Raw genomic sequence first — 15,081 nt, forward strand, 5'->3', positions numbered from 1 at the left:
CCCATCTTGTGGCAGGAGATGAATCAGCACAAAAGGAAATTGTCCTTGCCCAAGCTCTTCTGATCCCCTGGGTTGGGTGTGTGTAGTATCGGGTGAGCGATGGGAAGGGAGTTGGTATCTTCTCTGGAACCACTCTGAGAGGTGAACAATGCCATGCATGCTGACTGGCCTGTGAGGTTAGAACTGTTGACACACACCTTGCCAATTCGAATTGTCCCAACCGGTAGGGAAAGCTCAGCTACTTCCAGATAATCAACCCGGCAAATAAGGAAACTGCCCATGCCTCGTTGGCTTCAAATACACAAGGTCAGAGGAGTGTCTAACTGTGACACTCAGCGTGCACTTGAGTGACACACCAGCTCCCGGAAAAGCTGAAACACTGTTCTCAACTGAAGTGGTGTTCAGGGAAGAGCTTTAAATGCCTCAGAAGCCCTGATAGTACCAGGATGTATGAAGTCATCTGTGGCAGGACCCTAACTATCGCGCTAAGGGCACTGAAGTTGTCTCAACTCTAGCAGAGGCGCTGCTCTTAAGTAGCAGGGTCCTAATCTCCGCAGACCCTCTGTCTTCTCCACCTACAAAAAAGCACGAAACACGTTGGCTCTTCCCTTTCTAAGTCCAGCCGATGAGCCACAGACCCCACTCTTCCCTTTCCTTCCATTGCTTTCCTGAGAATAAGAGGAAGAAAGCTAATGGATAAATCAGTACTCTAAAATAGCCAGTCCGTGGGAATCCCGTAGAGGGGTGTGTGTGTGTGTGTGTGTGTGTGTGTGTGTGTGTGTGTGTGTGTGTACGCGCGCATGCGCGCGTCTGTCCTTGTACACGCGCATATACACGAGTTATATTGCAATCAGGTGAGGTAAAGACTCTGTCTTTGGTGGGTAGAGAGAGGAAAACATTCAGCCTGCTCTTGATGTTTCCCAGCTTTGAATAAAAAAAAAAAAAAAAAAAAAAATCCATGCAACCAAGAGTGAAGAGCGAGAGCGAGGCTGAGGATGCAAAGGCGGTGGGGGAGGAGTGAGAGAGCCGAGCTCTCAGCACTGAATTAAAAAGGGATGAGGGCGCAGTTAAGAGGGAGGCTGAAAGGGAGCCAAGAAATAAAAATATGTTGGGGATTTTAAACTGGGTGTAGCCACAGCTGGGTAAAGCCTACTCTTCCACTCAGACTGGCTTTTCACTTTGGCCTGCCCTTCCCCTCCCCCACACCCAGACCCATTCTGAATTCTTTCGAGGCTCCCATCCCTTCCACCCCCTCTTCCTTGGCAGAGAAATTATATAGGAGCCAGGGAGGAAGTGACACATGCTCCTGCTTGAATGGAACAGGCCTCTGCAGCAGCCACTTGTGCTTCCTCGGCAACACTGCCGCGGGAGCTAGGATCCTTGTACAAGACTCCTCGGGCTGAGTGCTGGTGTCCAGCAGGCCTTGGCGAGCTCCACGTTAGGCTTAGAGCACGCTGCATGGTTCAAGTTCCCCTCAAGAGCACCTTTCAGTCGGCCATCAAATTCAGAGTGTATATTACAGAAGTCTTGAGTTAGCCTGGCTTCTTCCATATGTGTATCCGCTTCCTCCTTTTTTCTTTTTCTTTCTTTCTTTCTTTCTTTTTTTTTTAATGTAAGTGTATCTGGCGATGGGGGTCTCAGAGAGGCCAAAAGAGGGTGTCAGATCTCCTGGAGCTGGAGTTACAGGCCCCTCCGAGCTGCCTGACATAGGTTCTGGGAGCTGAACTCTGAGAAGCAGCGCACACTCTTAGCTGCTGAGCCATTGTGATGACCACTTCAACAATTTGCATAAGAAACCAAAGATAAGCAAATGCCAGGGCCAGCTAGAGAAGGACAAGGACGAAGACACTTTTCTTAGTTTTTTTTTTTTTTAATTATTTTATTTACCTTTTAAGATTTACTGTTCTTATTTTACATGTAGGAGTGTTTTGCCCGCATGTATGTTTGTGTACCACATGCATGCCTGGTATCTGCAGAGGTCAGAAGAGGACATTGGAACCTCTAGAACTGGAGACACAGGCGGTTTTTGGCTGCCGTGTGGATCCTATGCAAAAGCAACAAGTGCTCTTAACCACTCTCTGCCCTGCTCCCCTCAATTAATTTTAATGCTGTATGTTATCTGTCCTTCCATGACATCAAATGCTGAAATGGTTCCAGTCTGGCTCTTCATTGGTAGCTCTCAGAGTCACTAGATGTGATACTAACAAGGTAACGAAACTTAGTAAAATAATGAGTAAGGTTCAAAACACCACGCTCAGCCCCTGACAGGCCTCCAGACCTCCAGACTTCCTCTGCCCTGCCTCCCTCCAGCCTGCCTATGGCAGGTATCTGCACTGTTAAGGATGAGGTTTGGATTGTAACTATGGTTCTATGGTGGTCTTCCACTGGAATAGAAGCATGTTGTTGTTGTTTGTTTGTTTGTTTAGGTTTGTTGTGATTGTTTTTATTTTGATATTTTTGAGGCAGTGTTTCACTCTGTAACCCAACTTGACTGGAATTCACTACGTAGCCCAGGCTAGCCTAAAATGTATGACACTCTTCCTCTAAAATGCTGGCATTACAGATGTAAGCCATCATATACTTGACAACCAGCGTTCCATCCCTGATCCCACATGGTGGAAGGAGAGAGCCAATTCCTATAAGATGTCCTTTAACCTCCACATGTGTGACATGCATACATGCGCGCGCGCGCGCGCGCGTGTGTGTGTGTGTGTGTGTGTGTGTGCATTTAAAAAATTAAAATATTAGGAACAACAAGCCCCAATGTATACTTAGTAGAATTAGTGGAGAACTGGTAGTTTACATTACTTTTGTCTTCCTTCCTTCCTTCTTTCTTTCGAGACATCAGTGTCCTGTGGTCTAAGCTAGCTTCAAATTTGTTATAAAGATCTGAGGCTAGCTTTGAATTCTTGATTCTCCTGGCTCTACCACCCAGGTGCTAAGATCACAATTGTGAGTCACTATGCCTATTGTTTTTTTTTGTTTTTTGTTTTTAATATAAAGTCTTACTATATATAGCCCAGACTGTCCTTAAACCTACAACTCTTGTGACTCAGTTTCCTCCCCCTCCCTTTTCTTCTCCTCCTCCTCTTTGAGACAGGATTTCGCTGTGCAGCCCAAGTACTCTGTACACCAGGCTGGCCTTAAATTTAGATTGTAGATTAAATAATCTTCAGTGCTGGGATGAAAGGAGTGGCTGGTACACCTTATTTTCAGTCTCCTGTTCTTTACAATTAGTTATTAAACTGGCTTTTACATTTGGTTAGTATATGAAGATGGGTGTGCAATTATTTATTTGTTTACTTACTTATTTAATATATGAAGATGGATGTGGGACTGCCCTGGCATCCTTGGGAGGCTAGAGGACCAGCTGCAGGAGTCAGTTGTCTCTTTCCATTTTGTAGGTTCCAGGGATCAAGCTCAGGTTTTCAGGCCTGACAGTGGGCATCTTTTCCAGCTGACCCAGCTCACTGGGCCCTTCTTTAAATTTTGACTCACACATATTAATCAAACATATTGATGAGACAAAAGGTGAATTTTGAAACATCCACACCTTGCATGATGATCAAATCAGAATGGCTGGCATATCAGTCAGCTTTACCATTTATTAGTTCTTCACAATGAGAACAAAACAAGAATTTTAGCTGCTTTTAAATATGCAATATGGAGGCTGGAGAGATAGTTCAGTGGTTAAGAGCAATGACTACTCTTCCGGAGGTTCTGAATTCAATTCCCAGCATCTACAAGGTAGCTCACAACCATCTGTAATGGGATCTGATGCCCTCTTCTGCTGTGTCTGAAGACAGCTACAGTGTACTCACATACATAAAATAAACAAATCTTTTTTTAAAAATATATAAATATGAAATATATTATTGATACATCTGTTTTTTACGACTGTGAATGTATATTATATATAATGTATATAATACATATTGTATATATTAGATTTATAATATATATGTGTTTATATAATATGTATATATGTGTGTGTGTGTTCTTTTTGAGAAATAAAGGCTTGAGAATCTGGCAGAAAGAGAACACTGATTAGAAAAGATGCATTTCCAAGGGAGGAAGGGCCAGAGCAGAGAGAAAGTCAAGCATCCCCAGTAGTCATGCTGCACACAAATGGGACCATGTGGCTGGATCTCTGGGGGTCATTTGCATAGTGCAGGTCCTTTGGTTTATGTGCACAGTGCTGGCTTTTCTAGGCACGCTTCATTACATTTAGTTCTACATGCGATTTCATATATACATAATGCCTCATTGGCATCTTAAATTTCCACCCAGGGAGGGATCCTTTTAGAATCACAATAAGCTATAGGTCACCTCCAGACACCGGGGTGCCTCCGTGTCTGTGTCTAGGGCCAGATCTAGTCAGACTCAGGCAGGGCTGGGCTCTTCAATCTTCCTCTTTGCCACCTGTTTTGTTTGTATACTAACTTTTAATTTTACTAAAGATTTGTTTATTTTCTTTTACTTACGTGTGTGTAGTGTTTTGCTTACATGTGTGTATTGTAGCACATGCATGCCTTGTGAACTTAAAGGCACAAATGTCAAATCTGGTGGAATTGAGCTACTCATGGTTGTGAGATAAGATGTGGGTAATGAAAATTGAACCCAGGTTCTCTGCAGGAACAATAAAAAAAAAAAACCGGTTTTTTTTTTTTTTTTTTTTTTTGGAGGAGGGTGATTAGTTCAAGACAGGATTTCTCTTGAATCCCTGGCTGTCCTAGAACTCACTCTGTAGATAAAGGTGACAGCAAACTCAGAGGTCTGCCTGTCTCTGCTGGTGTTAAAGGCTTTCGGCATCACTGGCAACAACAACAAATACTCTTGACCTCTAATCCATCTCTCCAGCCTCCTAATTTTTCATTTTAATTTCCTGCACATGTATGTTTGTGTATTGGGTATGTATGTATACATGTGCGTGTCTTTTTGCTCTCACATTTGAATTGCAGATACACATCTGAATGTGTAAGGGCGTTGTGGAAAACCTTCCTCAATTGCTCTCTCTGCCTTTTTTTTTTTTTTTTTTTTTTTTTTTTTTTTTTTTTTTGATAGGCTCTTTTTGCTCAACATAGCTCAATGTTTTGGCTAGTTTGGCTAGCCAGCTTGCTCTGGGGATTCTGTCTCCTCCTCCTTCAAGCTGGCATTACAGAAGGCCCAACATACACAAACACACACACACACCTGCACACATGCATACACATGTACTTGTGCACATGTGTATACACACAGTCACATACACATGCCTGCACATATGCATACACATGTACATGCATGGATACCTACACACACTGGCTTTTACACAGGTTCTGGAGATCTGAACTCTGGTTTTGATACTTGTATGGTAAGCAGCTGACTTGCCAGGCCATGTCCCCAGTCCTCACATGTTTCTCAAGTCTTCTCATACCCTATTCTCCCTAAAAGTCTCCTGCTTGTGAAGGCCAAAATAAGAAACTTGTCATAGTCCTGTTTAATTTTCCTCTGACTTTGTGAGCCAAGCAACTTCTTAGGAGGCAGATACTACAAGTAAAAGTAAGTCGTTCCAAATAATACCATGTCATTCGTTACTCAGGCACCTTTAGTTGGCTATTTGCAACTGGGGACCTGAGTGACACTGCACCTGGACACCAATGCATGTGCCGTGAAATGAAGAAGCCAGAAGGGGATGGAACTCATTTTTATTCATGGATGCTTTTTACTTTGGTGACAAGAGTTAGCACCTGTTGGTGTTCCCCAGTTAGGTTTAAAAAAAAAAAAATGTATTATCCGGTTGGGATTCTTCAACATTACTACAGTGAGATTTGAATGGTCTCATATAGCCCAGGCTGGCCTCAAACTTGTAATATAACCAAGGCTGGCCTTTAACTAACAATCTTTCTGCTTCTGCCTCCCAAGGGCTGAGATTGCAGTCATGTGCCCCTATATCTGATGTCCCCACACTTGGCTTAATGTACCTCTTAGAGTGAGGTCTCTGTTAGCCCCTGGGGCCAGCCCATTGGTTCACTTTGATCTTGAAAGCAGCTAATTAGATGACAAGTGGTCACTTCTCCTCATACATACGTACTCTGTCTCTTCTAGCTCTCTGTTTTAGACTTCACCTATTACATAACCCAGCAGTCTAGAGTGGAGGAGAGTAGCAGTTCTGCTCTGAACTGGATCAGTCTGGCCCCCTCCCCACTCAATCATTAATCAGAGCCTCCACTAAGAAGCCAAAAAAAGAGCCAGGAAGTGCTCAATGGAGAACTTGAAGGTGTTCTAGAATTTTCTAGGAAGAGATTCAAGAAGGACTCAAGATGAGTGCATAAGTGTGAAGTCTGTTAGCCTACATGTCACCAAACTCATGGATGTCAGCCAAGCCCTGTACTGTCCATGTAGAGATTGGCCAAGGATGGTGTAATCACTGAGGCTTTATACCAATGTGTTCAGATATTCTCTCTCTCTCTCTCTCTCTCTCTCTCTCTCTCTCTCTCTCTCTCTCTCTCTTTCTTTCTCCTGATAGAATCTCTTGAACTTGATGCCTTAGAACTTGTGAATCATCTGCCTTCACCTCCCAGTACTGGTATTACAGACATGAGCCACCACAGTTTAGGCTGTTCTAGGGATTGAACCCAAAGCCTCAGGTGTGCTATGCTAAGCAAACACTCTACCAACTGAACTATATCTTCAGACTCTCCGGTTGCCTCCCCCCCCCCTCAACTTTTGATGAAAAATATTGTAGTTTTGACATTGTCATTGAACACCAACAAAACTGTGATGTTTCACAGCACAGCAATTTAAATAAATGAACAGCTTTGGAACATGTCTGACATGGTCAGAAAATGTCTAAGCCACTTGAGACAGTGGGGTGCTACATGTCTGTCTTTCTATCCCCTGTGCTGTATTCAGGTTACCATGTAGCTTCTGGTGCTAATACAGCCAGACAAAATGTGAAGGGTGCATCCTTCCACCTTGCTCCAACAGGGTCCTAAAGGGAACTCCAGTAAGTCCCTAGCAAAGCAAATAGTGCCCTTCAGCTGAAGAAGGTTCTGGATTTAATCACTAAGTGCTGAAATGCAAGCCACAGCTGAGCCCACTATCTGATTTTAGGAACTTGAGTAACATGATGGCAGTATCAGTTATTGTGAATAATAGAGAATCTATTTTTCTTAAAGGGCAAGATACTTACCCCCAAAAAACAAAGTCCTTGGAGATCAGAGCTTTGCAACAAGCTAGGCCTGGTAGCCCAAACTCACAGACCCAACACTTGCAAGGCAACAGAAAGAACACCACCAGTTTGAGGTCCTGCCTGGTCTACATAGAGAGTTCCAACTTATCCAGTGATACACATACGGAGGCCCTGTTTCAAAGCCCAAAAAACAAAGACCAGCCAAAGGAGGAAGACTCATGCTTAACATGGAGACCCTAATGCACTAGTGAGGGCAAGATACACATACTGCCCCACAGTTCCTTCGGGCTTCTACTGAAAGACTCAGTCCAGTCACAAAGGTGACTGGCTCTTTAGACAGCCAGAGGAACCTACCTGTTGCCTTCAGGGTATGAAGTGACAGTATCGAAATGGATTATCTGGGAGTAAGTGAGCCTTTCTCTGCTCTTGGTGAACTTAAGTCAGGAGCTGGGACGCAGGATGATTAATAGCCACCAAAGCTACTCCAAGCCAGTGGCTACACTTGTCACATCGAAGCATGAAGACATTCAGATGTAAATAGAATTCTCTGAGGGGTGTTTTACGCCCCTGTTGCTCCCAAATAATTGTAGAGTGTTTCTACATCCACTGTAGCCTGTTTTTTGCTCCTGAATAAAGACACAGGGACCTGGTATTTTTATTAATAAGCTGCAAGCCCTGGTTTTATGTGGTCCATGTGTACCCTCATGGCAACTTTTTTTTTTTTTTTTTGGTTTTTCAAGACAGGATTTCTCTGTGTAGCCTTGGCTGTCCTGGAACTCACTCTGTAGACCAGGCTGGCCCCGAACTCAGAAATCCACCTGCCTCTTCATGGCAGCTTTCTAATCATGACCTTGGCTGATCAGCTCTTTTATTAACCAATTTAGAGGTAATGAGAAACAATTTGTATACAACATTTTGACTGAAGATGCTTAATCCTGCCATTGTCTGGACTGCAACCAGATGTCTGAGCATAGAGATCAGCATCTGTATACACAGTGCACAAAACCATCCTTCAACACTCAGACAAAGACTGAGCAGCAGATTTTCATCCCTAACCACCCTGTTGCCCTGTCCAGTCTTTGTTTGTTTGAGACAGGGTTTCTCTGTGTAGACCTGGCTGGCCTGGAAATCACTCTGTAGACCACCGTGGCTTTGAACTCAGAGATCTGCCCTCCTCTGCATCCCGAGTGCTGGGATTAAAAGGTGTGCACTCCCCAAGCTTCTCACCCTTGTGAGGTTGATCATTTTTGAAGCCTCTGGGAGAACTGGTGAGAAATCCATATGCCAATAATGAATGTTCTCCGTGCCCAACAAGATAGGTGATATTAGGTTACTCATCCAGTGAGGGGGTGGTCACATACCATATGTGTGTGACTAGTTCATGATGCACCCTTACTTCCTCCAAGGAGCAAACTCCTGTCCCAGTATTGCTTCTCTTCAAAAACATGCCTGGGGGTGGTAAGAAGATGCCTCAGTGGGTAAAGGTGCCTGCTGCCAAGCTTCATAACCTGCCTGAGTTCAATGCCAGAACACACAGGATGGAAGAAGAAAAAAAATGTCCTCTGACCTCCACATACTTGAAGTGACATGTGTACAACCATATCCCCATTAAATAAATAACTAAATGGATAAATAAATAAAATATAATTTTAAAACAGGTGCAGGGAGGTGAGGGTGAGGGAGTTCAGGAGTTGTTGGGATGTAGGAATCAATATAACCAAAATACATTATATACTTGTATAACATTCTCAAAAGATAAAGAAAAATATCATGGGTATTTTAAGGGAGAATGTGTGTTCTCAGCAACAGTTTTTAGCGAGCTGAAACCTCTGTGAGAGAAAGAATGAAGGCAGGTGGCTTTGCACCTGATCCCTGGCTCCCCCACCATGTGACTGCTGCTCTCACACATCCAGCTGTTTCTGTCATCCTGAATTTCCATTCTGCTGGTAACCGGCATGAGGATGAAAAAGGATACTTGGTGACATTGTCCTTGAGACATTCATCACCCTTTGGCCAACTTGCCACCTCTTCTCTGGGTGCTTAGTTGAGGATGAACCCTGGCATCGGAATGTGACAGCACTTGCTTGTAACACAGGTGTACCAGTGCATCTGCCCTGGGTTATTGAGAGGTATAAATGAGTTCATGCAGATCTGGACCACAGGAAGATTAAAACGGATGATACGTTTCTACCACCTAACAACAGTGGGACCGCTGCAACATCCACAAACAGTTCCTTACTCAGCCGGGAGTTGTACAGTCTCATAATCCCAGCACTCAGGAGGCTGAGGCAGGAGGATCACTGAGAATAGAATATGAGAACAGACTGGGCTATGTACTGAGTTCTATGCTAGCCTGCACTACAGAGTGAGACCCTGTCCCAAACAAATGAACACAAAACATTCCTCTCTTGTTTGCAGTGATGTTCTTGCAAGATCACCTCTTTGTGCCCCATTGTACAGCTCAAGGCCAGAGACATGGCTCAGAGGGAAAATGCTTGCTGTACAAGCTTAATGACCTGTGTTTGATCCCTGGAACCTCCATACATGTGTTGTGACATATATGTGCCTGCATTCACAAACACACATTGTACTCATACTAATAAATAAAATTAAACTTCCCAAAGCACAGCAATACATGCATAGTATGTAATATTTGATAATGTTTATAAGGCACTATGTAACTGGTCTGTGCATTTGTTATATTTTTATCTGTTTCATTAAAAAAAAAATAGACAGGGGGGCTACAGAGATGGCTCAGAGGTTAAGAGCACTTATTCTCGAAGAGGCCCTGGGTTACTTCCAGCACCCACACAGAGGCTCACAGCTGTATGTAACTCTAGTTCCAGAGATCAAACAGCCACACACATGGTGTACAATGCATACGTGCAGGCAAGACAGTCATACACATAAAGTAAAATAAATAAAAAATTTTAAAATCAATTATTTAAAAATTTTTAAATGACAATAAAACAGTATAACATGATCTAGCAGCCATGTTTAGTACATCATCATGTGTGTGTGCATGGGTGTGTGTGTGTGTGTGTGAGAGAGAGAGAGAGAGAGAGAGAGATGCAGAGAGGGTGGAAGCAAGGACTTCACACGCACTAATCTTTCCCACTGAGCTGTATTGTCAGTTGCTGAGGTCAGCCTTGAACCCATCCCATAGTCTAGGCAGCCTTTGAATTTATGATCCTCCTTCTCAGCATCCCAAGTGGCTGGAATTGCAGGCCTGCACCACCATATCTGGAGGTGCAATCTCTGATTGTACCCAGTCATTTGGGTGATCAATACCCTTGAGGCTTGCATAAGTGCACTCAACAGATAGTATTGATCTGTGCAGAGAAGCACCTAACACTGCCCTTCCCAGACAGTTTCCCATCATTAAGTCACACTCAATTGTACCTGTGTAGGGTTCAGCTCAGTGTCTGACACATCAGTGAGTGCAAGGCAGGTACGACTGCTGTTAAGGTTACTGCCATCATTGTTCCCTCTGAAAACGCTTACTCATCGAGTCTCAGAACAGACACCAGTGATGCTGACAGGTGTCACATCTATAGACAGAAGGGCCTCACTTCTCATTAAACCACAACAGCTCATTGCAAGTGGCACTTACTCTGATTCACTTTTCCACTCTGTGATCAAACTCTCGGACAGAAACCAAATATGGGAGGAAAGGCTTACTTTGGCTCACAGTTCACTGGGATTTCAGTCCATCGTGGTGGGTAGGCAATGCCAGCACTCAGGGCACAACAGATGTTTATGTGGAACTAGAAGAAGTGGCCTGCTCTCTCCAGCCAGACCCAAGCTCCCAAAGTTTCAAAAAACTCCAAAAAGCACCACAGCTGGGTGAATTAGCATATGCCTTTAATGCCTGCAGGAGAATCTCTATGAGTTCCAAGCCAGCCAGGGCTATACAGTAAAAATGTTGTCTCCGCAACAGAATAAAATAACAACAAAAACAAACAGCACCATGAACTGGAGACTAAGCATTTAAAACAGAAGCTTACAGGATACATTTGTGATTCAAAAGACAAGAATACTTTTAGTTGTGATATCTGATTTCCAGGGACGTAAAGGACCAGTTCTGTAAGGATACTGATGTGTCAAATAAGACATCTCATGTCATACCTCTCTTACCAATAAGTCAGAGATTCCCAAAACTTTGGGTTATAAACATGGACTGTAGCTGCCTTCGGCCACAAGTCAACTGGGTTCACCTGAAAGGGGGCTGGGAATGAAAGGGGACGGAGGGCAAGAAGAGATGAAGCCAAGACAAAGTTCTCTGATCAAGGCTCAAAGCTTTAATGTTCAGCTCTCAATTTAAAGGGGGAAGGCCCAACCCACAACCCCTCCCGGTTTCAGCGGGAGATGGGTGGGATAATCCATAATCCGTTCTAGGTCACAGCCCGCCGGAGATATCTCAAGGCAAGCCCAGGGGCAGTTCTGCTTCTGTGTTCTGTGCAGCCAAGGTGGGTAACTCCACCTAGATCCTATCACTTGGTCTGTTGTGGTAAACAAGGTCTCTCAGGCCCGCTCAAGGCTGGGGGGGGGGGAAGGGCACAATGGACCTCCCTTCAAAACTTAGATGCATACCAGTTTGCTTGGAACAGACCACAGACAAACACACACACACACACACACACACACACACACACACACACACACACACACACACTTTGTATGTAATATATTTCACTGACCTCGTTTCAAGATTCCCCTTCTGTAGACATGAGAAAAATTAGAAAAAGGAAGTTCTGGAACAGAGCTTCTTTCCAAAATTCTTTGAGGCTTGTCTCCATGGTGATAGTTTCAAATGCCAAGTTCCAGGGCCACGTCTTCATTTGATGAACCTTGGGATCCAATTATTTCTCATTATTATTTTTAACTTCTCTTCTTGCAGTGCTTCTCTGTCTTGGCCCATATTCTAGAATCACATGGAGATTTTTTTTTTAAAACTTTCAAGGCCCAAACCACACCCTGATCAAGAAAATCCGAATTGCTGGTGGGTGACAACAAGGCACCCTTGGCGTCTCAAGCCAACCTTAGTATTTCAAGCTCCCAAAATGATTTGCACCCCCTCTGTGTGTATTCTTCTCTCATTGTTGAGGCCATTGCCTGACAAGAAGCAACTCAAGGAAGGGAGGGTTTGCCTTTGGCTCATGGTTTGAAAGGGCACGGTCAGTGAGGAAAGTTTGTAAGGGTCCATGTGAGAGCATGGGGCGAGATTACTATTCTCAGAAGACCAGAAACAAAGAACCCAGAAAGCAGAAACTGGGAAGGGTTACTACTAACCTCTAACCCCATCTCTATGACCCTATACCTGCCAGCTAGGTCTCTGCATTAGTTACTTGTTTCATTGCTGGGGCAAAACACTTGACAAAAGCAGTTTAAGGAAGAGTCTGGAGCTGGAGACGTGGCTTAGTGGTTAAGAGCACTTACTGCTTTTGCAAAGGACCTGGGTGTGGTTCCTAGCACCCACATAGTGGCTCACAACTACCAGTAACTTCAGTTCTAGGAGATCTGATGTTTCTTCTGTCCTCCACAGGCTCCTGAATATTTGCAGTATCTCTCTCTCTCTCTCTCTCTCTCTCTCTCTCTCTCTCTCTCTCTCTCTGTGTGTGTGTGTGTGTGTACATGCACACATACGTGTAAAATAAATATTTTTTTAAAAAAGACGAAGAAGGGGTTTATGTTTTCTCACTACAACTCATCAGAACAAAGAAATCATGAGCTCAGGGGCTTGGTATGCCGGTCACATTGCCTCTGGGGTGGTCAAAAGAGTGAGAGACAGATGCTAGTGTTCAGATCACCCTTCCTTTTTATTCAGTTGGGGGGGGGGGCCCAGCCCATAGAATGGGAAAACCCACATTTAGAGTGGATCTTTCTACCTTAATAAATCTTTATAGACATCCCTGGAGACTTGTTTCCATAGTGATTCTAAATGCCGTTAAATTGCCAATAAAGCTTAGCTGTCACAATTCCATATCCAAAGGTTTCTACAATCTTCCAAAACCACCCCATTAGCTGAGAGCCAAGTGTTCAAACACATGAGCTAGTGTGGGACATTATACACTTAAATGTAACACTCTCCATCATAAGGGAATAATGTCAGGCTGGAGAGATGGATGGTTCAGCAGCTATACACTCTCACAAAGGACCTGAGTTTGGTTCTTAGTACCCACCTCTCTCAGCTCACAACTGCTAATAACTCTAATTCCAAAGAAACTGATGCCTCTTTTGCTGACTAACTTTATGTGGACTTGACACAGGCTAGAATAATCTGAAAGCAGGGAATCCTAACTAAGAAAATGCCTCCATAAGATCAGGCTCTAGGCAAGCCTATAGCATTTTCTTAATTAGTGATTGATGTGGGAGCCAAAGCCTATTGTGGTTATGGGTACCCCTGGGATGGTGGTCCTGGGCTCTATAAGAAAGCAGGCTGAGCACAAGCCATGAAGAGCAAGCCAGTGAGCAGCATCCCTGCATCCCTCCATGGCCTCTACACCAGCTCCTGCCTCCAGGTTCCTGCTCTGTTTGAGTTCCTGTCCTGACTTCATTCAGTGTAGGAAGCTGTGGTCAGCGGTGATATATGAGCCATTCCAAGATGGCGCGGGCATCGTGTCCTCCACAAGTAAATAACTAACTGCGCAGGTGCAAAAAGGCAAAAGCGCGCCAAAAGTCACTGTCCATCCCGGGGCGTATTATGGGTAATGAGCGAACAGCCAATCAGAAGTGAACACGTCACTCTAGGGTGTATTTAAGCTGTGCCTCTTCCTGTCTTTGGCCCTTCCTCTGTCTTTCCGCTTCTGCTGTTACAAGTAAAGCCTCGTTTGTAGTAATACCCGATCACTGCCTCCGTGTCCTTTTTCGAGGGCAAAGGGGACATGAGAGGCACGCGGAACAATTCAGTGATCAACTATGATGTGGAAGCATAAGCCAAATAAACCTTTTCTTCCTCAAGTCGCTTTTGGTAGTGGTGTTTCATCACAGCAATAAAAACCCTAATTAGGACAACTGTGGTCTCTGTAGGCACTTACACTCTGAGTTCAAGGTCAGCCTGGGCTACCTGGTGAGTTGTAGGACAGCTAGGGCTGCATAGAAAGACCGTGTCAAAAGAAACAATGAATGAATGAATGAATGAATGAATGAATGAGTAGTTCTTGGTTATTTGGCTGATACTGTAGGCTCTTGGCTTATTTCCTTTCATTCTTACACGACTCTGGACCTTAGATACATTCTTTCTCTCAGACACGTTGTCTTGACTTTTATGAGTCTCTCAGGAGCAAAACACAGTTTCTCCTGGATATCTTGCTTGAAACTCAGAAGTCAGCAGAGACAAAGAAGGAAGGCCTATGTGGGTGGATGCTGGCCTGTGAGGGAAATCTTAGGTTTGGAAAGAGTTCTGCCAGGGACTGGAAGTGGGACTTCACAGCATCCTCACTTGACCTTCTGAAGAAGTCACTTGTTACTTTGTAGGGGCTTTGAACTTTGACATAGTGGAGGAGGTTAGTGGCAGCGGAGGAGGTGCTTCAAATAGGTCTGTAGGGTGTGCCTTGTCTCTTTCCCTTGCTGAAAGTAATTTGAAGTTTCGCTTTTGTGATAGTTTATTGCCTTTCAAATTAAAAGTGATTAGGCTCATTTTTTTTTTATTGCAGTGCTACCAACATAACCTACCACAGCAGAGTTTTCTGTTTTGTTTTTTATTTTTACTTTTTGCTGGTCTATTAAATGTAAGCTATATTTGATTCGTTAAACTTTCAATTTTCTCCAAAGTCGTTTTTAAATGTGTGTAGATACATTTATCATCTCCCCTCCCCAACTCCCCACACATTGCTGAGTTTTCCTAAAGACAAGAAGTGAGGTAAAGCCATACCAGGGCAGATTTGTAGCCTATAAATGAGTTTACA

Source organism: Arvicanthis niloticus, chromosome 3, assembly GCF_011762505.2.
Source record: "Arvicanthis niloticus isolate mArvNil1 chromosome 3, mArvNil1.pat.X, whole genome shotgun sequence".
NCBI classification, from domain to species: domain Eukaryota; kingdom Metazoa; phylum Chordata; class Mammalia; order Rodentia; family Muridae; genus Arvicanthis; species Arvicanthis niloticus.